Source organism: Rhinolophus sinicus, linkage group LG05 (assembly GCF_036562045.2).
Source record: "Rhinolophus sinicus isolate RSC01 linkage group LG05, ASM3656204v1, whole genome shotgun sequence".
NCBI classification, from domain to species: domain Eukaryota; kingdom Metazoa; phylum Chordata; class Mammalia; order Chiroptera; family Rhinolophidae; genus Rhinolophus; species Rhinolophus sinicus.
The window spans coordinates 173,538,104-173,563,158 of NC_133755.1; the positions used below are offsets into that span (position 1 = coordinate 173,538,104).

The 25,055-nt window shown below is 45.6% G+C and overlaps 1 protein-coding gene across 2 annotated transcripts in view; it reads left to right on the plus strand.

Moving 5' to 3' along the window:
- Window positions 1–11,882, plus strand: part of SCAF8 (SR-related CTD associated factor 8) — a 141,036-nt gene extending 129,154 nt beyond the window's left edge. For both annotated transcript variants that reach the window (XM_074333733.1, XM_019749246.2), the window contains one exon: window positions 10,785–11,882. The gene's annotated coding sequence lies outside the window, so the exon portion shown is untranslated. The remainder of the gene's footprint in view (window positions 1–10,784) is intronic.
- Window positions 11,883–25,055: the final 13,173 nt, after the last annotated feature.

Genomic DNA, 25,055 nt, shown 5'->3' on the forward strand with positions numbered 1-25,055 from the left:
ACTAAAAATAATTTCTTGTGTCTTTTCCTTTGCTGAAATGTGTAACCCTACCCATTAGTTCCCTGATACATACTGATTTTCCGTATGTTAGGATGTGTCAGTGTTCTTTACAGTTGTCCTATGAGAATCAGATCTAATGTCAACTTTGCCCCCCAGTATATAGCAGCCATGATTCATTCAAAATTGGAGCCATGATTCATTCAAAACCCTTCAAACATACAATGAGAGAGATTCACATATGAACCACCCGCCTTTAAATCCTCTTTTTCTCCCACTCAAAACATTGAATATAAATGATAGTGACCATTATAGGGGTAACCCTGAATCCATTCTGATTTATTACTTAAAACAAATAATTTGTAGGTTTGGCCTTTGCTATTGTCACTAAACCTGAGAAATGACAAGACAGTGAGGTTGAGGATGGGCAGGGCTAGAATTTAGTGCTGAAAAATGAGGATTGCAGATTTTATTTCACTACAGAGATGTGTTGCTTTCTTTGCAAAAGAAAGGGTATCTTGGACCCCAAAAGGACCTTTCTAAAGAGATAGGGATGGCTGAGTAAAAGCTCACCTCACCAGTAGAAAAACACCCCAACATAGAGTATTGTTAATAGTGAGTTGACAGTTTCATTTTTACATGTAGCAAAAAAAAATTGGAATCCATCTAATTCCACTGGTGGCCATTTAAATAGTTGTAGTGAAAACCTTTTTGAAAACACAAAGGACTATGTAAGTGAGAAATGAGTGTATCTCTTTTTAGTTTATATTCACCACTAAATGTTTACTTGTTCCTTAAGTGTAAAATTGCCCAGTTTAAGAAACATCAGAGGCCTGAGGCACAATTGAAATAAACCAAAAATAAAGAATATACCATAGTGTCCACTGAGATAAGTTTTAAATTATTCTTTTGAAATGTAATTGAGGATCCATAGAAATTAAAAAAAAAAAAAGGCAAACCCTAACATGCTTTCACATCTAAATTGTAGCTTGAGTTTCATTTCTTTCCTTTAAGTGAGAAATAAATGAGAAGACATACTATTTATTTGGGTCTTTGGTTGCAGTCACGTGCCTGTTGTCAACACTTCTGAGATCCCTGAAGCATGTTATGAGTTGAGTATAATGCAAACAGAAGAGTGGCTTGTGAACCCCATGTTCCTGTCACCTGAGCCCTCCGAGTTTCATTTATTGAAACTACTAGGAGAGGATTCCCCTTCCTCCCTGAGTCATGACTCCATGCCCGTTCCCTGTGGCTGCTGGTGTGTTGGCCTAAGTCCAACTGCTGCCATGTAACCCTGGACAGCTTCTCCAGAGTGACAGTCCAGCAAGCATCCCGGTAGACGTTCCAAAGAGCGAGCTAGAGAAAGCGAAAATTGTGTAGCTTGTCCTAATTCCAGAGAGAAAGAAGACAGAAATGCTGACAACATTTTTGGCGGCTAGATCCTCAGGAGACGATTTGCTCACGTGCGCTTCGCTGGTGGCTCAACCCCAGCAAGGTCCTCGAGGCCTCAGGGAGCACTCGGTCGGGTCAGGTCCGTCTCACAGCACCACAGATATTCCCTCTCCACCGGCAGCAGAGCCGTCAACAACCTCACTGACCTGGAGACCCTTGGGGGTGAAACGCAGCCCTCTGTTCAGGAAGCATCACAGAAAAGAGGACAGACTTTGGGTTCAAATGTCGGCTCCACCTCGCAGCAGCAGTGAGCGCTGAGGAGGTGGCCGGGCCTCTGAGAGCTGGGGGTCCTCATTTGTGAGCTGAGGGTAATGACAGCTGCTTGAAGCTCGGGAGGAGGGCTGAGGCCCAGCACCGCCTTGCCCCTGGCACCTGGCGCAGGGGACACGCACCCCCGTTTCCTTCCCTCCTCTGCCACGATAGCTTTAGGATCCCACTTTGGTCCCCTCTCCAGATGTAAAAGGCCAGTTAGGTCAAAGCCATCCTTTTAGGAAAAGGAGAAACAGTTAAGGGCAAGGTTGTACTTTCTTTGAAATTGCAGAGAGGATGTGTTTAGTGGCAGGTGGTTGGAACCGTAAGTAGCAGTTTCTTTTGAAGATGTAAAAAGATAGCTGAATCGCAAAGTTTTGTAAGTTGGCCGTGTCTCATAATGGGCGTCGTTTTGTTGTTGGGCAGTGCTTTCTCGCAAACCGTTTACAGTCAGAGCTGTGCTCAGGTTGTCCGGGAACCTGTTGGAATTCTGTTTTCCTATTGCTCCTGTGTCCCAGCCAAGCCACTTGTGCCGACAGTACCCAGCCAGGTCCTTGCTCTGTCTTGTGTCATCGGCATTTGCTTTACACAGTGCTGTGTAAGTGCCGTCCTTCCACTGGGCCACATCCTACGCAACCAATACGTGGACTTTACAACGTAGAGGGTTTCTCTGGCCTCTTTCTCAGTGTATAGGTGATGAGGGGAAATGGAGGGGCTTAAAGAGAAAAGATTATTTAGAACCGTGTTCCTGATACTTTTCCAACACCGAACTGAATGGAAGAGGTTACTTCCTCTTGAGTTATTATTTGTAAAGTGGCTCAAGCTTTCTTTCAGTACACACTATGATTTCAGGAAGGCATTCGTCCCCAGGGAAAGGTATCAATCTTCCGAAATGTGGTGCTTGGTGTTGACAAGGATCTGGCCCCTAAAAGGCCGCGACAGCTTGAAAGACGTGAATCGAGGAAGTGGCCTCTGAGTTCCCAAGCAGAGAGGTTCGTGCTGGGGCGCTCCCGTGTGGGTCCTAGGGAATGCTGCATTTGTAGTGGCCCCTAATTTGACCTGATTCATTGCTAGTGCTTAAAATCATTTTAGAAGAAGCCTTTCCGAACGAGTTGTGTATCGAGACCAGTGGTTTTCAAACTGTCTCTCTGAGACTGTGGGGCGGAGTGTGCGGGGCCCCTTACAGGACTGGGCACACTGGCCCCAACCCCGGCTGAGCTGCATTCAGGCATGTCACATGCTGACCTCTCGCAGCTTGGAAATAGGGCACTAATTGCAAACTAATGCTGTGGCCCTTGGTGTTCCTGGCTCTACTGTGTATGGTTTCAGCTATTCCAAGCCAACTCACAGCATGGCGTAATCTGTGCTTTCGGTAAAGCACAGAGGTGAATAGCCTCGACAACTAGGCAAGTGGGTGGCAGTGGGTCCCTTGGCTGGCGTGTTGGCCCAGTTGACTGCCATCCTCTATGTCTCTGCTGGGCCTTGTCCTACTCATCACTGCATACCTGTTTTAGGGGGAAATTGCGAGTTCTAGTGAGATTTGTAATTTGGGGACTTGCTAACATCTGAGATGTGTCCCTCACAAATGTCTCGGGTCTCCTGTGAAAGGGCACGGGAGTCTGGACAGCTGGGTGGAATGCAGGTGCCGCGGCCCAGGAATTCTGTCCTGGGATGTTCCAGGCCACGTTGCCTTGTGAGCACATGAGGGAATTCTGCGTGGGGTACTGTCAGCTCTCAAATACTGCAAATGAAGAGATTTTCTTACCCCGGACCCTGGCCAGTATGATTATAGAAAGCAACCCATACGAAAAAAAAAGAAATCATGTCCCATTCTGTTCTGTGCTTTCAGATCTGCCCAAGACACGTGTTCCTGAGACTGTTGTGTTTGTAGAAAATACCATGCTCCGTAGTGGTTCATTAACTTGGGTCTGGTTTGGAGTTCTCTGTGCGCTTGCTAAACTCAGACACTGTGCCTTCCCGAAAACTATTCTGTTTAAAAAAACACACAAAAAAGACATGCCGTTCAAGTATAGCGTTTGTCCCCGAGAGCAGAGTGACTACTTGATGTGCCGAACCCAGGCCCGTTATGCCTGTTAGGGGTGGCTTAGCTGGCAGGGTCTTACGTGAGTCCTGTCTGCTCTCTGGCTTTCAGTGTAAATAGGACCCTATGTGTTGCGCTTGCTAATACTGTGTTGTGCCCACTCTGTGGACATGAGAGAAAGACTGTGGATTGAAGACAAATGCACACAACACATAGTAACTTGTCAAAACAGGCATGAAAGCATTTAACGTTCCGCCAGATGCACATAAGGATTAATAGTCTCTCGTTTTATTTCTTTTAATTTTACTCACTTACCTTCCAGGTGGTTCTTTTAAGCAGCCAATTCCCGATTTTAAATACTTACCCTAGGTAAGGAGATAAAGCACATGCATCACCATGAAGATCTCTTGGAGGCCTGAGTCCTCCATGAGGCCAGGCTGGGGCCCCGGAAGTACTTCTTCCGGCTACCTGTCCCCTCCGACCCGGACTCTTGCCCTTCCAGGCTTGCTGTCCCACGGGGCTGTGGGTGGGCGTTCCTGTCCAGAGAGCTCCAGTGGTCCCCTTTCCTGGGCATGTCAATTCTCTGCCACTAATTAATTTTGCAAATTCATTTGTGCAGCTATTAAAAAAAAAAAAAAAAGCTTCTGCTGAACTGGATGGCCGTATCGTCTCTCCTAGTTAGTTGTGAAGACAACTGAGGCCACCAGATTGAATTCGCTTTAAGCAAACTGGATCTATGAAAAGCAAAATTTAAAAGAATGGATGATTGTTCACTTTTCAAAAGGTTCCTTTGCCTTACAAGAAAGATTAACAAAAAGGTTTCTTTAAACACCGACTTCTTCCAGTATTCTAAAAATAAGATGGAATTAAAGCCCTGTGTTTCTAGAGCATATTTTATGCATCAAGTTAGCATGCCCCAAAAAAATGTATTAAAAGTCTTTCAAAGTTAACTTTTGAAATTATTAAAATTTGTTATCTGATAGGTTAGTTTTACTAAATAAATGTTAAATGTTACAGTGTCTATTCTTGGAAACCCAGAGTCAAACCTTGTAACCTTTAAGCTTGGAGGAGAGCTGTCGAGAGCAAACTGTCAAGTGCAGTTCAGTAGCACCTAGCGTCAGCCCCCAGCCTCCAGGCCACCAGGCAGCCGAGGTGATTCCCCTGCCCATGGAATGAGTGTCACAGGGCTTTCTTTTTTGCACAAATGGTCTAAAATGACTTAGGTGGGGCAAGTAGACTGAGACTTCCAAGATGACTATTTAGCGTTGTTTCATTTCAATCCTCCAGTTTTTCATTGATCGTTGATTGAGAAGCCTCGTGCCCAGGACTGGGAGTCTTACAACAGCAAAGACAGACTTTGGCTTTGCCCTCATGAAGGCTGCAGCCTGGTCTCCCCATCCTATAAACACGCCAGGCGGTCTTAAGGTTATAGAATGGCATCTTTGATAACCTGCTCTTTTCTGCTTTCTCTTTCTGCTTCTCGGCTTCTCTCCCACGACCTACCCCAAAGTTCAGGGTGTCAGGCTGTCAAAACACAGTCTTGTCAGGTCACACGTGAGTTAACAGAAAAAAAAATTGTTTTTTGTTCCTCAACAAGGGCATAAGCTTTGACTTTTTAAAAACATGCAGATGTACTGATTCTCTCCTGTGAGTAGGAATGGCCTGGGTGGGGTGGGGCGTGTTGGGAGGTGGAGGAGGAAGGAGGAGAGGGTGGTTTGGCTGTTGGGGCCGGTGAGCAGGGTGGATGGAGGCGGGAAGGAGCCTGACCCTGTAATGGCCAGAGTGGTGTGGAGTGCGTGGTCAGCAGAATCACGGATGCTCTCGTCCAGGAGGAAGGTGAGGGCTGTGGGTTTCTCTCACGCACCCTTTAAGTCATCACAGAGGAGCTCACAGTTAAGGGAAGGAGGGAGAAGGTGATGGGAATGGGGCCGTCCCGGGGGGTATGGACTAAGGCAGGCTAGTGACTGCACCTTAGCACCTGCGAAGGCAGCCGTAGGGCAGAGTGTTTCAATGGCTGGCCAAGCACTGTCGAGGTGGAGAAGAGAGGGAACAGCATTCCAGGCAGAGGGAACAGCAAACTTCAGCCTTGCTCCTGCAACCTAAGCAGCGATGAGCATTCCTGCCTCCTCTGTGATGGACGCTTCCCGCACAGCCCCTCACTGAATCCCCACAGTTGGCCTTGGTGCTGGGTATTAATTGTCATTTTGTGTCAACTCACAATAGGTAACGAGCTTGTCCAAAGATTGCACACTTAATAAAGAGCAAAGTGAGAGATGCAGAGCTCAGGAGTCGAATTCCAGGGTGCACACTTGTAACCAGTCTGCTGAGCCGCCGCTCCAGAAATGAGTTTGCTGGAGGTGTCCTGCCAGACGCCGAGACCTTGGCCCTGGGACCCTGTGCCTTCCTCCCACCAGCTCACACGAGAGTGGTCTCAACACCTGTGAAAACAGCTCAGTCCATGATGGTCCCCAAGTCTGTTATATTTGCGTCATTCATGCCAAGTGGCATAATTTTTCAGGATTTGATATCTGACATATTTGAATGAAGTAAATAAGGGATATTATAGGACAGTCAATGTGTTGTAGGACAAGATATCAGAGCATCAAGTAGATTTCCAATCTCTGCGTGCCCACGGGCAAGTGGGAAACCTCTGAGCTTCAGTTTGCTAGTGTTTAAAATGAGAATTTTGTACCCTGCAAATTCCTAAGGCCTGTTTTAGCACTAATGTGATCACTCTTTCTGTGCTGTTGGCGTTTCATAGCTTCTTTGGGGAATCTCAAAGATTGTGTGCACAATACATGGGTGGGTGTGACGCAGGAAAGAAAACATGATCTCGGTTTCACAGAGGAAGCCTGGCTGTCCCCCATCATAGAAATAAACTTCCCTAATAGGAAATAATTGCCTTTATTTTATTTTAATTATTCTTACACTTGGTACTTGGAAAGACTTGACTCCATGCTGTTCTAATCTAATGGGTTGTCGTTCGACACATTTTAAGTAGGTTTTTAACTGCAGAAGAATAAGACATTTAGCAAAAGATGTTAGAACATGTCTGCGCACACTGACTGCTGCTCCCCGATCTGTGCCAGCCGTCCTGCTCCCATGTGGGCGCCCAAACTAATCAGCTGGACGAGGCAGATTGGGCGCTGGCAGCGTGAATACCTCTGGCGCTTTCCTTGGACACGCCAGGGCGAGCTGGCTGTGGCTCAGATCTGAAAGTCTGTTTGGAAGGCCCTGGTTGTCTTGGTACGGCTGCGTCACCTGCTCCTTCAGCCCACTGGTGACTGAGCCAATGGCATTAGTGCTGGGACACATCGCACCCTGGGTAGGTTTCCTTTCCACTGGCTCCCTCCTCGCGGCGATCAGAAGAGAGCAGGACAGCACATCTGTCAGCTTTGTGGTCACTGGCAGCTCTGATGAGCGTTTTACTGGGAGAAGAAGTGAAGGTTCATTAAAAAGGGGTCCGAGCCTCTCTGTAATTCTGTCTCTCCCGGGTGTACTCCCTGCCCTCTCCTTCTCGGCTGTAACTTAGAAGTGATTCTTCAGGCTGTAGGCAATTTCTAGCCTGATCAGAGGTCATGTGGAAATCAGAACACATTTACTTAAGGAGGAAAAATGCAAACTGGACCGCAGAAGACTTTACGTTGTGATTGAAATTACCTTCTGTTTCTCCATGGACTTGGCCTGACTGGTTGTTTCTTAGAGGCAGCACTCTCTGCCTGGTCCTTACGACCCCCTCTTCTGCGGCCCTGTGAGATTGACGCTGAAGCCGGGCCACTATTTCTAGGGCCAGGTTTCTGTGACTAGGAAAGGATTGGCTGCTTGGGGAGCAGTTGGGCCACCCCTACAGTCCCACCCCTCAGCAGCTGGGACACGTATGGGGTGGCCACTCACATGTTTAGTAGCTCAGGTATGGGGGCAGGAGCAGTCTGTGAGAGGAAAGGAGAATTTGGGAGTCAGGCCACGTAGCTTGAAAGCCAGCCTCGACCACTTCCTGGCTGTGTCATCTTGGTGAGACTACTGAACCTCTTTGAACCTCATTTTTCTCTTTTGCAATGTGGGGTCAATGACTCTACTTTGCGGGAAGTGAGATGTGTGTCAGTTCCCTGGAACCAATAGACCCCCAGTGAGTGACCACCATGCACGGAGCACCTCTGTGCAGGTTTCCCTTAGTTGTGCCCACTTTCTAACAGAATCACCCTAGCTGCATTTCAAGATTAAGGACAGTTGCAGCAACTACATCACTACGGCAATTTGAGCTGCAGAAAACTGGTTACTTCCAGGTATGACTTCCACCTCGAGGCACTGCTGTGTCTCCGTTTATTAAAAGAAAGAAAAGTTATTCTTTGCACCATGTTCTCATTGAAAAGTGGCATTTAGGGCCTCCCACTTTTCATTTATTATAAAATTATGCCCAGTATTATGGGGATTTGGGGACACACTGATGACGGTAACAAAGAGTGATCCCCAGATGGCCGAGAATGCATCTCTGCACAAAAACTCTCTCGCTATTTAAGGGGTTTGGAACAAGCCACCTGTCTGGAATGTCTGCTGAGTGGAAAGTCTCCGGGGCAGTGCGGTTTCTTTGTGAGCCTTACAGATGGGCCTCCCTAGTGTGCATGACCCCTCTGCTCGGTGACTCCGAGTGTCCACAGTGGGAGCAGCTGTGGGACTAAAGCCAACACAGCTCTGAGTTCCAGCTCTGCTCTTTACCCGTTTCTTGATGGAAACAGCTCTATGTATTTTGCAGGGTATTCTTCATAAGACACTTAATGTGTAAGGGGTAATCGTAGTAACAAAAATACATAGAAGAGATGAATCATACTAATAATAAGTAATGAATCCATCGATGTTCAGCGTTACCGGCTAGAGAAAGCATGTAGAGAAGAAAGAGCCCTGGCCGGGAGTCAGAAGACCTGGTTCTCACTCCCTCTTAATGACTTGGTGACTCACATACATGCCGTTTAACACGGGACAGGTCACACCTCAGCTGCCTCATGTGTAGGCTGGTTCCCCGGGATGAGGACCAGAGAGTTCATAAACGTGAACGGGCTTTGGAAACTAAAGCACTCTCCAAATGCAGGCTGTGAGACTGTGATTTCCATATCTCTGTATCGTTATCTGCACACGTACTTGTTGTTTACTTTTTAATATTCACCATCATCAGTGATGGATCATTTCACATCCAGTTACAGCCGTTCCATCAGGCAGGTAGGATATATCCCAGCTAACACATCCCAGAAAACCACGGTCATAAAAATACTTGCCAGAATTCCATAATAAATTTTACTTAGTGTTTGCTTCAATTTCAAGTTCATTTGTCAAGACAGAAATATTAATAGTTATTTCTGCGGGCAAAAAAGAAACACAGAAATTTGGTCTCTGTTGGTACATGTGCGTGTGTTGATAAATCGTTCTTGCGTGTTCTTTACCCCACAACGTGAGCAAATGTGTGTCTTTTTCCTTTTATGCTGGATGCTGGTCTCTGTGCCTTTTACCACACAGATGCTGATTTGCTCTCGACAACAACCCCATCCTGTTACAACCTGGCACATCTTACCCAGACTTCAGAAAATGGCTCTGTAATGTTAGACTGAGTTTATTTTTATTGTCGTTTTCTTTCCTGAGTAACTTTTAAGTCAGTGTTTGAAGGATAAACTCATTGGCGAAACACTCAGGATAATCCAAACTGATAGATGGTATCTTGGTGCCAGTTTTGCTTTGTTTTGCCACATTTCACAAAGTTGGAGCTCCCCTTCTGCCAAAACTCAGAACGAAAGGTGAAAAAATTATTCAGCCATTTTTCTTGTCACACATGATAGCCAGCGGGCCTTCAAAAATATGTAATACACTAATATTGTAGCAAAGTGTGATAATGACGTAACAGAACATAAATAATAAGTGGCTGCTTTGGCATCATCTAAGTTTTACCAGCCACAGAGGCATAAAGAGCAACTCAGAATTGCTAAGTACAGTTTTTCAATTACTGAAGCTTATCATTATGTTACTAATGGGAACTAACTACCCCAAATTTCCAAATATTTAACCTAATTCCTGGTTGTACCTATGGCAGCTGTGAAGGTCACGTTACGTTTTCCAGCCCCAGTCTATTATCATTTTTAACAGGATCTGGCGAGGTGGTTTAGCGTAATGGTTTAAAGCATCAGGTTGAGGGTCTGACTTCCTGTGTCCGGATCCCACCTCTGCTTACCAGATGTGTGTCCTGGTAATGGTACTTGACATAATTACTTAAACTCGTCCAACTAGTTGAATTTTACGGCTATGTAGTACGCTCTTACAGACTGCTTCCAGGCTATTGTCGTTATTAATGTGTTTTTCAGCTTTTATAGAATTCATAATTTAAGAAAACAGGCAGATACCAAAAAAATGACATCCTTAGATCAGTAAAAGATGTGGAAATGTGTATTTTCAGAATTTTATGCCCATATAACTTCATCACATCATCACTTTAAGAAAACGTTAATGGCCTTCAGATGCTGAAGGATATTTTGAGATGTCCTTGGATGTTCAGCTGGTTCTCAGCTCCAAGCTGAACTAGGACCACAGGCAGCCCGCGTGTAGGTGTTTTGTGAGCCAAACCATGGCTGCTGACTGACGTGGTTCTCCCTGGTGGTGCTGTGTGAGGAGCTAAGGGGGCAGGGCTGCATGGGCCCATCCGTGTGGTTGGGACAGCCTCCTGGTTAGATCTCATCCGCTGAAGTCCTCTTAGGCTCTGTGTGCGGGAACCAAGGCCCAACGAGGTGAGGGGACGTCATTAGGTGCTGGTGGAATCGCATCTGGAGTCTGGGGGGTCTCTCCTGAACCATTCCAGCACGAGGACAGAGATGAACACTGCATACTCTGGTTTCTTCCTGCCCTACTGGAAGAAGACATGACATTTTAGAGCACAGAAATTCATCAAACATATGAAACATTTGCTATTGTTTTGACACCATCTCGTCTTTAGGAATTATCTTGGAAAAAAAACTAGGAGAAGTTATTCCGTTTACCAGTGATGACCAGTTATTGTTCCTTTTGTCAACAGGCAAGATGATGAATGAAGTTCTGGCAGCTCCCTGTGTCCCAGGCCTTGTAGAAATAAGTGAGACGTGCTCCAAAGCTCTAATGTGCGCCGCATCGGATCTTGTGTAAGGAAGCCTTAAAAGGAACCCGCCGTTACCCTATTGAGAAGGCTCTGTGCTCTCAGGCATTGTTTCTGATTGATTCCAGAGGTTGCCAGCATGCCTCCCTGTATTACCTGTTGGAACAGGTTTAATTTTATAAATTTTAAACACAAACTCTATGAGTTTCTAGTTCATAATTGTTCTTTTTGAGGATCCACTCAGACGAACAGTTGTGCATCCGTAAGAGATACGCATTCCCACTGGACCAGAACTGATTGGGATATACAAGGCAACAGACTCCATCTGTAGCACCATCCGGTACCAGTGATGGGAAGGAGAGATCGCAAGGAAACCGCTTGGGGGGAAAAGTCGCACGGGGTCGGAACTACAGATTTACTAGAACCATTAAACCAAGGCTTTTTTCTTGAACACAACATGTAGACTGTAGTTCTTGACTGGTGGCTTCAGTCCATTAGTATCAGTCATCTCCTGGGACACGCAAACATTGACAGTTTAAGCTTTCACTGAAAAAACCCGCAGCTTTGAGAAAATCCAGGGTTCGCTATTGTCTTCCGGGGGTTTCATTCCAGCTTTCGTGTCCTTCTGTCACCAACATCAGGCACCTAGGTGGTAAAGGAGAAGCCTCCTGGGGGTGGAAGGAGATGACAATGAACGGGCATATTACGTTGTATTGTAAACATACTTTATAAGTACATTTCTTATTAGCTTCTTATTCAGGCAGAAATTATAAAAGTTTACGTGTCCAGATCAGGATTTGTTTTGGAAATTATCAGTGTTCATAATACCTGTAGGGAAAAAATATATATACAGAAATTCAAATACGAGCACTCTTTACACCTAAAAGAATATTTTTATCATTCTTTTATTTGTTTTGGCTCTGTCACAAATTAAAGTGCTTGGAATGCTGTAGTCTGTGGTCTTGAAATTTAATCAATGAGAACCTAACATTTTCACAGTATGCTGTCACTTTGGACATTCACAATAAAAACTGAAACTACTCTGGGTTGTCAGTCGTTTACTTTGCTGTGTAGCTTATTGCATCTTTTGTGGTTCATGTATGTCTAGCAACCAAGCAATTTGTGTCGCCATATATCTGGACATAGAGAGGCATACATAGTTCAGGCCTTTCACAGTCTCTTGTGTTGAATCACTGTCAATTTCTGTATTTGAACAACCACTCTGTTATTTGCGAAAAAGCTGAGATAGTTTTGAATGCCATGTCTTTTTGATTATGCATTCTACGACGTGGATTAAAGAAATTCCAGAAGACTGTACCTTCCCTTTCTTCTGATTATACTATATTATCTGTTAGATTGATTATTATATAATGCATTTTGATTATTATGTATTTTCTACTAAATAAGTAGAAAATCGGAGAAGGCTCTGGGTAATAGCCTTTTCAATGGCGTCGTTTTTTTTGTGTTTTTTTTTACTCTGCCCAGTGTGATGTAGTATATTTTTATGTATTTCACAGTATTGTAGAAATTAATTTAAACACTCCAGAGAAATCCAAATGCATGAGCCTGTATCGAAAACTTAGACCTCGCTTGGCACTTTCACTGAATTTGATGTAGAAATAAGAAAAGATCCCTTTCCTCCTATTCTTTTGTAACTAAGCCCGCAGTTGGCAGATATATCACTCATCTAGCTCCCGCCTGCCCCTACCACGTATGCCCCCTCCCCCAATAAAAGCAACAGCATGGATTTGGGGATTAACATGGACATTGTAGTGCGTATGTGAGCAAATAGTTCTGGAATCTTAAATTAGAAAAGAAAACCAATAGGAAGATCTGGGCTTCTTTTCCATGGATGGGGTGGGGGGAGAAAGCGGAGAACAGCGAACAAACTTAAAAATGGGATGGTTCCTTCAGAGCTGAGTTTGTATGCAGTGTGGACACTTAGCTGGAGGTGCATTTTTAATGATCGGGTGGACAGCCAGGCCCCATCTGTTAGCAGAGTAATCTTTATAAAAACCCCAAGGTGCCATAGTAAGGGCAGAGGTTGCTGCTTTTGTTCCCTGGATGAATTCCCATTTCCGAAGCCTCCACTGCCCTCTGCCCGAGCATCTAGACAAGCTCTCTGTGAAGCAGCATAAATATGTAACAGGCCCCATATTCCGTCGCAGCCTCCCTCTGCGGCACAGGAGAGCTTTCGCAAGCCATCGTCTTTAGGCACTTACGACAGGTTGAGCAGGCTTTAAAAACAGTATTTGGTGACTTTGACAAAGTGAAGCTATTTGGTATTTGCACAGTTAGAATCCTTGATGTGGGTGGTTGGGTTTTAGAAATCAATACTGGCCTCTCACCTGAATTCTAGTACCCAAATCTCGTTCAAAGGAGATAGGAGGTCTTAAGCCATTTCTTTGTGGTTAATAAATTCTTCAGAGAGGGAAAAAGAACATCTGTTTCAGAATGGTCTCTGCCTAGGAATTTTACATAGATGATGACTTTTATCCAAGACAGTTTGTGCTTTAAATGACGGAAGAATGAATATAAGCAATTAAGAAAGTGGTCACGTTCGATGCGTTAGAAGAAAGCCTCTTTCCATTTGTTATTAGTAATTTCTCTAAGTCCACTGTTTCTGCCTCCGTTTGGTGAAATTGGGGCATATACCACACTGTTATGGTGGCATCAAATCAGATCATGTTTATGGCTGGGCTTTCCCTCACAGGACTGCTGAACAATTACCGGGAGAGATGCCTGGCGCAGTGTTTAGACTGGGTTCTATTTAGTGTTTCATAAATACTAACCGCACTTTTTAGTCTCCGTGAGAAATGTTATGGTTACTGCTCTTATTTCTTCTGAGGCACACATCTCTTTCAAAACATTTTTAAACATATCATAGAAAAAGACTCTACCCGTCGGCGACAAGGAAAAACAAAGAAGCGCATTTTCACACATTCTTGTGTTATTGCAAAAACAAATTTTTTAACCCAAAAATATACAAACAGATCAGATGGCGATTATTATAGCCAGTTTAGGAAAGACGATTATAAACTAGAAAAATGTATATGTACATTTTAACTAAACTTTTCTTATGTACAAGCTCAAGTACTATACTCAACTGTACAGAGGGTGCCAAAAATATGTATACACAGTTTAAGAAAGGAAAAAACTGTATTAAAATTGTGGTACTCAATATATACTGATAACAAAAGATGAATACAAGTCATGTGTACACATTTTTTTGGCACTCCCAGTATTTTCTAAAACGATACCATTCATACTGTTAATACAAGTTTTAAAATCCATCAAAGACTCCATAGGCCTAGAAGTAAATGTGGCTTTCCAGTGGCTACAACATCAGCTTATGCAATTGGGAACTAATCTGAATATACCTTTTACAATTTTGCCTGGGTGGTCATGGGGGAGAAGACAATTATTGAGTAGAAGCAATTGCTATTCAAAAGATTTTTAAAAATTGTTATGAAAATGGAGCCAAATTCTCATTTTATGTCTTCATAAAGGACCTTTCATGAAGACTTACATTTAGCATTTCCCCCACAATGTCAAGCAGGCTAAGGAAAGAACCACAGCAAACAGACACCCACGGGGCACGTCCCTCCTTCTCGTTGCGTGGTGCCCCTCCTTTCATTACTGGCGGGAACGGGAGAAAAGCTAACGAGGAAAAGGAAGTCATTTTTGCCAGAAACGCCTGTGTTATGCAGAGCTTTCGTTTGCCCGTGTAGCTGTAATGCCTGGGCACACTTCATGGGACCAGAGGCCGTAGCAGAGTGACCAGAGTCCACTTAGTCACAGAGAAGCAAAACTACCACAGACGAGGCCTGGCTGAAAACTGCCAGGCAACTGCGGGGAAGGAGAGGCCGGCCTGGGGTTCTGCAGTTAGAGCCAGAGAGCAGCCTCCCCCCCGCAGGTCATCACCAGCCCCAGGGATCCAGGCCCCCACTGCTGTGCCGTGTTCCATTAAACCACAATTCTACTTACAATCCAATGAAAAGCCTGGCCACAGCCGAGGGCCCGTCTCCTTCACACGATCTGACTCCAGCCCACAAGTCTGGCTTTTCATTAGAATCTTGTACGTTTGTCTCCAAATACCAACACTCTTTCATCCACCACATGCGTATTTAGGGCTTGCTAAATGCCTGGGACTGTGCTGACATCAGGCGGAGCCGTGAATGACTATTCTGCCTGTGCACACAATTAGGATCTGCAGATGGAAAAGGAACTCGGGTGTGCGCTGTGTATTAAACAAACTCAACACAGAAGAGGCTCACGTAGGCAGACATAAACCAGCTGTTTCCCTAAAAATGACGACTTGTGTTTTTTTTTTAACTTTCCACTATAGAAAAAAAACAAACATTCTTACAGGGTTTTTTTGTTTTTTTTTCCTCTTTTCTAATCAGTAACAAATTTATTAATTTATTTGGTTTTGAGCATCTTGGCCTTATTTTTACATACACTAGTGAACCATTCCGATTCAAAAGTATATTTCCAGGGACTTGATGGGGTTTCAGTGGCCTAGCAGCAAAGTTCCCTGGAGCGAGATTTCACAAATACCTTCTCCAGTTGGACATTCCCTGCAGCAGACCCTAAAAAGGACCCATCTCTTTCTAAACCTCTAAATCTCAGCAAGGAAACAAGTACCACCATGAGGGCTGCCGTTCAATTCAACACGAAACGAGACAAGTTTCAACTCTTAAGTGGAAGGAAGGGAAACCTCACTGCTCTCCAATGCAAGGACTTGGGCTTCACAACCTTTAGAAAATTATAAACAGAGCACAAGAAGCTATTTCTACTATCAAACCACTAGAATCAAGAGTTTCTTGAGAGATCTCTCCCATTAAAAAAAAAAAAAAAGGTGTGTTTAGTGGAATAAGAACGGAGTATAACTTGTGAGTGGGCAGAATGCATAGAAAGTTATTCTTAGTCCATAGTAAGTTTGATTTTCCTGGGGCCATTCTCATGCTATACAATTGACAGGGTTGGTTTTCCCAGTCTCCGTCATAGGAAACGGATGCATAAAAGTAGCGCTGATTCAATGTGTTTAGTCCAGTTACATTGTGCCTGGAAAGATATTACTGTTAACTACAACAGAGGAGAACAAAACCAATAGAAAACCAGTGAAATGTGGATTTCATTCACCATTAGCGCCTACCTTCCTCTGAGGTAGAAGGATGGGTCAGATCTAAGTACAGGAGTTTACCTAACTGGTATACACCACTTATTATATGTAGGTTTGCTTTGGAAACTCAAGCATTTCCATTCAGTGATGACCGCTGTAGATGCCTGGTAATACTTGTTACTTACAAGAAAGTAAAGTATTGACTCGAGTAAAAGGATGACCACTACCAAATCATTTGCTGATTATCCTGTCTTGGACTTCAGCCAAGACATAAGCAGTAACGTTCTCTGAAATTCAAATTCTACTTACCATCCAAGTCATTCCTCAGCATGCTTAACTGGACCATCAAATTTTCCAAGCTGAGGTTCCACAAGATAACATCACAATAAACTTATTTCTTAGCATAGTAGGAAATTGAGGCTTTTCCAGCCAACCTCCAGTTTTTAAGGACTTTGAATCGATTTCTTAAATGCACCAACACAAGTGTCCTATTTGATATAACCCTACGAAAAGGCCAAAGGAGGGCTCCCCAGGCCAGCCTGGGGGCAGTGGGCAGGGCCAGTCACAGCTCTGTGCTTGAAGAACCAGCTTCTAACATACGCAGACACGAACTAGACAGTCACTCTCCCAAAAGCTGAGCAAAAAGGACCTGACTTCAGAGAAGAGCTGTGCTGAGTGTATTTTATTTCATCCCTTAAACACTGCGTCGCTAGAACCAGCACTCCGTTTGAGTTGTCTAGGCTCGCACCCACCAAGTTCTTTCCCTTCCCGCATTTCTTCCATTGCCTGTAGGGGAAAACAGGCTCCCTTGTTGTGGGGGCAGAGCCCCAGAAAGAAGTTTCCAGGCTCTTGGTCTCACATAGACAGGTGCTGGCTCAGGTAGTAAATGGCCGTCAACTGTGATTGCATGGCCATCAGCTGTGGCTAGTTGGCCGTCAGCTGTAACCAGTGAGCCATTGGCCACTAATATAACTGCTGTGGCTACACTAGCAGAGAGAGGAGAAAAATGGGGGCTAGCAAGAAGATGGTGGCTGGGCTGGCAAGCGCGGATTGCAGTTAGGATGGCTGGTTGCGGACAGTGTGGATCCAGCCTCCAGTGAGCGTATAGTGCCGCCAGAGAGAATATAGTGGTATGACTCCCCTACTTATGGCTCCGTGGGTGTTCCTTTTTGGCCTCACTGTATCCTGCGTTCTTGTGTGGGGAGCGGGAGCTGAGACCCCGCAGGCCGCCCTGCATGACAAATGGCGCAGTGAGCAGGGTCTCCCGCATGACAAATGGTGCAGCGAGCAGGGTCTCCCGCATGACACTCGTTCAGATGTGTCTCTTCAGCTCCTCTTAGCTCAGTCTTCAGTTTGCTCCAGTTTTTGTTCCCTGCTCTTGAGTTGCACTTGGGTTACTTGGTAAATGTTCGCAGCGGAAGATGCTGCCAGGTGCAAACGGTGGTTCCCAAACTGGTCTGCACATGAAAATCACCTGGGAAGCTTCAAAAACATGCCCATGCATGTCCCTCCCCCAGAGATTGTGGTTTCTAGAGTATGCCCTGGGTGTTGGGGGTTTTAAAGGATCCTAACATGCAGACAAGTTTGGGAACTGCTGAGCTAGAGGGGAGAAAGGACAGGTGTGCTAAGCCGGGGCCTGAATCCTAGCTCTGAGTCCTATTGTGTAACTTGGGGCAAGTTGTTCAGCCTCGCGGAGCTATGGTTTCCTCGTCTGTAGAGTGGAGATGATCGTGCCAGCCGTGTGCTCATCTGTATGGTGAAAATACTGTTTACGTTACGTGATTTAGCCACAGCACATGCAACGTGTGTGCACAGGAGATGGTGGCCGCCATTACTTATCTCTAGGCTAAAATAAAGCTTCATCCATTCCAAAGACAAGGAAACGCACCTCAGATGATTAAGTGATGTCAGCATCATGAAAGGGAAAACAAGTCGGGTGACAGCCAGGCTCACTGCCTCATGGGATGCTTTCCTGGTTTTTCTCGGACAATTGAATTTTCCCTCTATTGCTAGGTTGTTGGAAGGAATGACGGAACCTTATACTCAGAGATAAGGCTTTTGTGTCGTTAGGTTCCCAGGATGGGTGAGTCGGCTTGGGGCTTTGTGAACAGGATCTGCTTGGCAAATAAATCTGAGAAAAACTGGGAAGTAGATGCTTTTGAAAAGGCCAGCTTGATTCCATAAGTTTGGTGGGCATCTCTGCTGAAGGTACCTCATCTCAGCCCCAGGCACATAACATCCCCAAAGACAGAAGTGAAGGGGAGAGGGCTGAGGCTGTTATGGGCTCCCCACACCTCGCCTGTCTGTTCCTCCGTCCTGAGACTCTAAAACCTGATTGTATTTTTAATCTAATAAGTCACTCTTTTGCTCCTCCAATCTTTTAAAATGTATCTGTTGTCTTGCATTCACCCGCATAAACAAAAATTAACTTCATTAAGAAAGAACCACAAACACAGTGCCTATTGGGACGAAGGTGATTCCTGCAGGCAGGCTTGGGGGAGGACAGAGTGTCTGTATTGTTTTGCCCCGTGTAGCCCTGGGGAGGGTGGGGTGGTCTTTTGTGGAGAGGTGAAGGAGGGAGGTGAGTGGTGATTTCCCCCATGATAGACTCACAGAAGGATAGAATGTCAGAGCTGAAAGGAACCGGAACAATCAGCTGAACCCCACGGGTCCGTCCCTGTGAACACACTGAAATTATAGGCAACGTCATAGGCATATTGAAATGTTTCCTTGATGAGGGCCATGGCTTTTCATCAGATTTGCAAAGAGCTTGGTAACCCTCCAACACTTAAGGACCAACGTTATTAGTAAGGAAGCCGCAACAAAGGAAACCCTTCCAAGTCAGGCAGTAGGAGCACGAGACTAGGATGCAGGTGGCCACACTTTTCTCCACCCTCTACTTCCCCAACTTTGTAGCAAGCCTTAAGCAGCGATGGTGGGTAGGGGCTGTTTAAGCCACAGGTTCAGTGAATCCCCCTGGATCAGCCCAAGTCAGACAGTGCCAATGCGATGCAGAAGGAGGTTTCCATTTTTCTTTAACTGAGGACATTATGTGTCCTAAGGCACTAGGAGGAAGGCAGGGCTGTTGTAGCTGTTGAACATTCTCATTATTTTAACCTGCAATGAAGAAGCAGCCTGGCTCAGAGTCCCAGCCGGAGTCTGGGCAGTCAGGCCTAAAGGAACTCAGGCCACCAATTGTGAAAAGGAGGCGTCTTAGCCTGTTTGGGCGGCTATAACAATACCACAGACTGCGTGGCTTACACACAATGGACATTTATTTCTCACAGTTCTGGCGGCTGGGAAGCCAGGATCAAGGCGCCGGCAGATTGGGTGTCTGGTGAGGGCCACCTTCTTGCAGTGTCCTCACCCGGGGAAACGCAGAGAGCAGCTCTCGGGCGTCTTTTCTATAAGAGCACTGATCACATTCCCTAGGGCTCTGCCCTCATGACCTAATCACCCCCCAAAGGCCTCCAAATACCATCACATCGAGGATCAGGTTTTTAAACTGAAGAATTTCAGGGAGCATACAAACATGGTCTATAGCAGTAGACAAAGGCCTAAAGGAGGAAGGATGGTTAGCATTTTCTTTTCTCTCTTTTATGTAATTTTGTTTCCACGTGGGCTCATTGGCCAAGCAGAGGTTTGGCAGGATGAAGGAATTGGACAATTATCTGTGGGACTCTCTTAAACTGCTGACACCAACAGGACCACTTTCACAATTAGAGGGAAAACTATGACCACACAGGGCTCGCTTGTTGTGGTCTGATCTGTAGGTGGGAGGAGTTTGTGGGATTCACTGTGAGCACCGATGGGAAAGGCTTTGGGGGCACCCCCACTCTGCCCAGGGGAGGGGACTACCTAGTGGTTAGCAGTTCAAGCTGCGGAATCAACTTTGCCTGGATTTAAAAACTCAGCTCCATCACATGCTAGTGTTGAACTTTATCATCCTCTCAGCCTTAGTGTCCCATCTGTAAAATGGGCACAACTCTGACTACTTGGCTAGGATGACAAAATGAGGAAAGGCTTGTAATTTGTTGTCTCACAGATCCCACCCGTTCATCCTGTTGGCTCTTCTGCTTTGTGAAATCATGTTGTTACTTTATATTATGCAAAGTTAATGCTATCAACTGCACTAGGAAAGAATCGGGCCTGAGCGCTCAATGTCAAAGTCTGTGATGTAAAGAAAAAACCTTGAATGATCACCTTTGGTTTACCTTCCATATCAGCTATGGTGTCATATGACTGACCTCTGACTTTTCTTTCTCTGTTTTTTAATTACCCAAGTAGAAAAGAATATATCCTTGTTAGAAATTATTCCAACAGGCATAGAAATTTATAGCGTAAAAAAGGTGACTGGTTCACATTTTTTCCGAAACAGTTGCTAATAAACTTTCTAGGTAAACTGCTCTGGCCGAGCCCTGCATGTGGTAAAACCTAGAAAGTGTCTTTGATGTGTATTTATTTTTTCACATGGCCTATTGACTTAGCCTCGTGCTGTGGTTTTCTTGTGACAGATGTTTGAAAATTTTGTAGCGAAGGAAACAGTATTTCGACAGGAGTGTTTCCTCCCTCGGGTAGTTTCATAGCTGCTCTAGCAGTGTTGGGCACAGGAGGCAGACTTTGGCAGGAAAGGATGACCCATGTCCCATGTGGGGACATGGAGGGAAGGAGAGGGGAGATGCAGACTGCTCTGGGGGACAGTTCTGCTTGGAGGCAGAGTATCTGGTGATAGGGTCGCTGAGGACCAAGGTTCTCCGCCCTACCCACCCCTTCCAGAGAGGGTAGGGATGTTGCTAGTACTGCCTGCAACTTTGTGCAAATGACAGAAGGGGACCCTTCTGCCCCAAGGGTACACAGCATGGTGAGAGGAGCACAGCTGAGTTCCAGCCCCTGCTCAACCCCTCACAGGTGCTCTTGTGCAGTATGCAACGTGCACAACTGTGCTCAGCAGTGCAAGGACAGACCCGAGAGTTCAGACATTCCACCCCAGCCGGGAAGAACAAGGATAATACTGAGCGGCCAGGATCCTGCTCACTTATGCCCAGGTTTTGGAGGGATGGTGAGGTGGAGGGGACAATCCTTGGGAGATGGAGAGGTTAGGGACAGTCCTTTTAGAAAGTTGGAGAATGTCTCCTTCCAGCTTTTCTAGGGCTCTCTGGATGTTCTCAACCTCTCTAGTCCCTGTCTCCCCTCCCTATTGGCTGCTCTCTCAATTTCTTCCCCCATACGGGCTCTGCTCTCCCTCTAAGTCCTCTCACTCCCTACCTGCCCCCTAGTAGCGTGACCATGGCTTCAAAGGGCCACACAATGACCTCTCCATGGGTGGGACTGGAGGAAGCTCATCTAGAGCCTGGCACAGGGGACACCAAATCTCAGTTCCCCGGTGCCCAGCCTGTTACGGGGCCTCTGGTGTGTGAGGGGTAAGTGGGGATGAGGAATGCTCAGGGTTTGGGGTCCCTCCTGGAGCACCTCACTCCGTATCATGCTGTGTACGCCGTGTTTCAGTTCCCAGGGCTGCTCTGTCTCCTCAGGGCTACCGCCTCTCTTCCCTCTGTGTCCTTCCTCCTTCTCTCTTATAAGGACGCTTGTCATTGAATTTAGGCCCCACCCAGATAATCCAGGATGATTCTATTTAGAAATCCTTAAGTACATTTACAAAGACCCTTTTTGCAAATGAGGTCACATTCACAGGCCTCAGAGGTTAGGACGTGGACATATCTTTTGGGGGCCACTAGACGCCATCATCTCAAGCCTGAATTACGTCCAAATGTATTTTTCTGTATTTTCTTTAAGATCTGACAATGCCTTCATGCGAGCCATAGGTAGAATATGAAATATTCTAGAATATCACTTGAACAGTGCTAGGTCACTGTTAGCTGTGGAACAGAATTCCCTGTAAGGGTCTAAGCTCAGGCCCAAGTTTACTTATGAAAGACCAAAGTGCCTTAAATCTGTATTTCCCCTTACTTCCATGTTTCCTAAGCCAAACAACCATCATCTCTTACTTGAATGATTCCAGTACCTTCCTAACAGGCCTCCTGCTTCCATGCTTGCCTCCTTCGGTTTCCTTTCCACACCACAAAGCGATCCTTCTCAAATGGGAGTCTGCTTGTGCACACACAGAGACACCCACACACATATGTTCCCATCACTCTTAAGAATAAAACCCAGACCCCTGGGGACCTGGACAGGCCTGCGGTGATCTGGCCCTACCCGCCTCTCCTCCTTCCCCTCCCCACAAGCCCCAGCTCTCAGAATTCGTGGCCTGGGCGCTGTTTGCAGGCACTGGATGCCCATATGTTTATTTGAAGGATCCCAGCTCATATCATATCAAACATATTAAAATGCACCCCTTCCTCACCAACACTACATCAAATATTTTGGTGCAAAAAAGATTTTAAAGGCTTTTTTTTGTACTTCAGCTTTTGAAATTAATTGACTATGAGTGACTCCTTTAATTTAAGAGTACATGTGATTTCTTGGTCATCTTCCACGTGCTTGAGAAGTCTCCTGAAGTGAGAGCATCTACGCCTGCACGTTTTTTAAACACAGTGCAATCTTTATGACTGCTAACTCCTAACAATAACATGGGCCTGTTTTGTTTTATTTGAATGTTATCGAACAGTAATTTCAACTTTGCAGTTTTCCTTTCGTATTTTGGAGACAATATATTTTTTTCAGGTCTCACGCTTTCTCTAATGTTTCCTCCCCCCATCCCGTGCCCTTGTCTCGCCAACTTTTACTCATTCTTCAGGTCTCCACTCAGATGTAACTGCCCCTGGGAGGCTTCCTGACCCCCCCTTCTAGGTCAGCTCCTCCTGTCACATCATCTCAGAGCACTGAGTCACTTTCCCGCAGAGCCCATCTCAGACTTTAATTTCAGGGGCTCTGTGGGACTGGCCCTTTCGTGTTTCTCTCCAGTGCCTGACAGGCTGTGAGGGCTGTGGTCAGAGGCCGCGGCCGGCTGGTCCCCACTGCATCCCACCCGCCTGCCTCTACCAAGCATGGTGGTGACTCAAAGAATTGTTAGCGTTATTCTTCTTCTTGCATGCTTAAATCTTCTGACAATAATCTAAGCATCTCTTGCCTCATTGGCTTTTTCTTACATTTAAGCACAATCTAGCATTTTTCATTATAATCTCGAGTGACATACTCCTAATAGCGCACAAATTGAGATTCCAGATCAGAGAAATGTGTGACCTAGACATTTATTCAGTCCCCGATTCCCAGACATGGACACTTCCTCAGGGAAGAGCATATGTCCTCGGCCCTAGCACTTTGGTCACCGTCCTTGCCATCATCCTGGACACCAATGCCTGGCACTATTTACACTCTGCATTCATCCCACATCAGTGGTCTCCTTGGCCACTTGAACAATCCTCCGAGACAGGTAATAGAAGTAACACCTCCTCTGCCTAGCTACTTGTGAGGCACACGTGGTCCGCTGTCTACAAGGCAGGTGGCCCAGGACCCAGAAGGCAGGGAGCCCCTAGTCCTTTGCAGCCATTCTTGCTGTCAGGCAATGCGTACCGAGATCGTGGGAATACTGTTTTAGTCAGAGAGTGCCTGATATTTCATCCCAAATGTACTCATATCCTTGGTACTGCAGGGTCTGTGTGGTTCAGATAAATGCCAGGAGCCTCACAATGCCAGTTCAGCGTTTGATTTGTAATATGGACCCCAACCCCATAAAAATACTGTTCAGTTGTAGTCCAAATTGATTGATCATTTTGACTGTTTCTAGAAAAAAGACAAGATTGAAAAGTGATTTGGTTACGTGTCATCAAACTTTGAGTGCTTCAATGAGAACGTTCTGCTCGTTTATCTAAGCTTGGCTGGCTCCCCCTCCCCCTGCGGAAGCTGGTACCACGTACTCTCTGTATCTTATTCATTCTAGAAACATTTAGTCAGTTCTTATTAAGCAAAGAGCACAGAGCTCTTTGTAAGAGAATAAGAAGCTGAATGAGGCAAAGCGATCTTAACCTGGAGATGTTGGGAGAACCAACATAAAACTTCCACAAGGCAAGGAGAAATCAATGCTTAAGAGAGGAGCAAGAAGGTGCTTTTGAAGGCGGAGGAGAGGGATGGAGATGGATTCATGAAGAGCTGGCATTTAAGCTGAGCTTTGACTATGGATGGGGGAGAAATGAGCCCAAGATTAGGAAACCCCAGAGCGAAAGCAGGGAGATGGGAAAATGCATAGCAGAGAATAGTGAGGTGAGAGGGTACAGTCCATGCACAGATATAGTAGGAGCTGATGGTCTGAGCACAAATGGTAGGAACCAACGAGCTTGGCACTCTGCCTCTCCTGTCTTCTGGGCCTGTAGGTCAGATTTTAAGACTTCAACAAATGTATCCGTTCTTTTCATAGATCACATCTATTGTGGGCCAGGCACTGTCTAGTAACAGAAATACAACAAGGTACAGAACAAAGTCCTCGATTTCACAGAGCTTCTAATTTAGTGGGAAGAGACAGACAATGACATGAATGTAATGGGTGGTTATAGGCGCTGCAAAGAGAATGAAACAGGGTAAGGAGGATGGAATGGGAAGCGGGTGGGGGGCCATGGCTGACACTCTATGTGGTCAGAGAAGACCTCGCCGATGAGGTGACATTTGCTTGAGTAGAGATTGGAAGGATGGAGGAAGTGAGCTATGGTTGATTAGTTGACAATTTCATAGAAAAATGAGTTACGTCTTCTGTTTGCCATGGTGGAGTAGGTGTCAGTGGTTTATGGGAGCATGTCAGCTTTTTTCCCCATTGCCCCATAACATCTTAAATTCATCACTTAGAGTTCAAGCTTTGTGCAGAGGCTGTGGTGTCCTGGAAGTAGCAGCGTAATGAAGAGTTACGCACATTTCTGGGGAGGCAGTTGCTACGCTGGGTGTCTCTGACTAAGTGGGGAGCAGTTCTTACCAGATGTGGTCTATTTCCGTCTCTACCCCTGCTTAGCCCGTGGACATGTGATTCAGCCTCCTCGAGCCTCTTTTCACACCTCTAACACGGACAGAAATAAGATCAATGCGTATGGAGCACTCAGCCCAGTGCCTGCAGCAAAAGATATTTCCAACAAATGGTCAGTAATCGC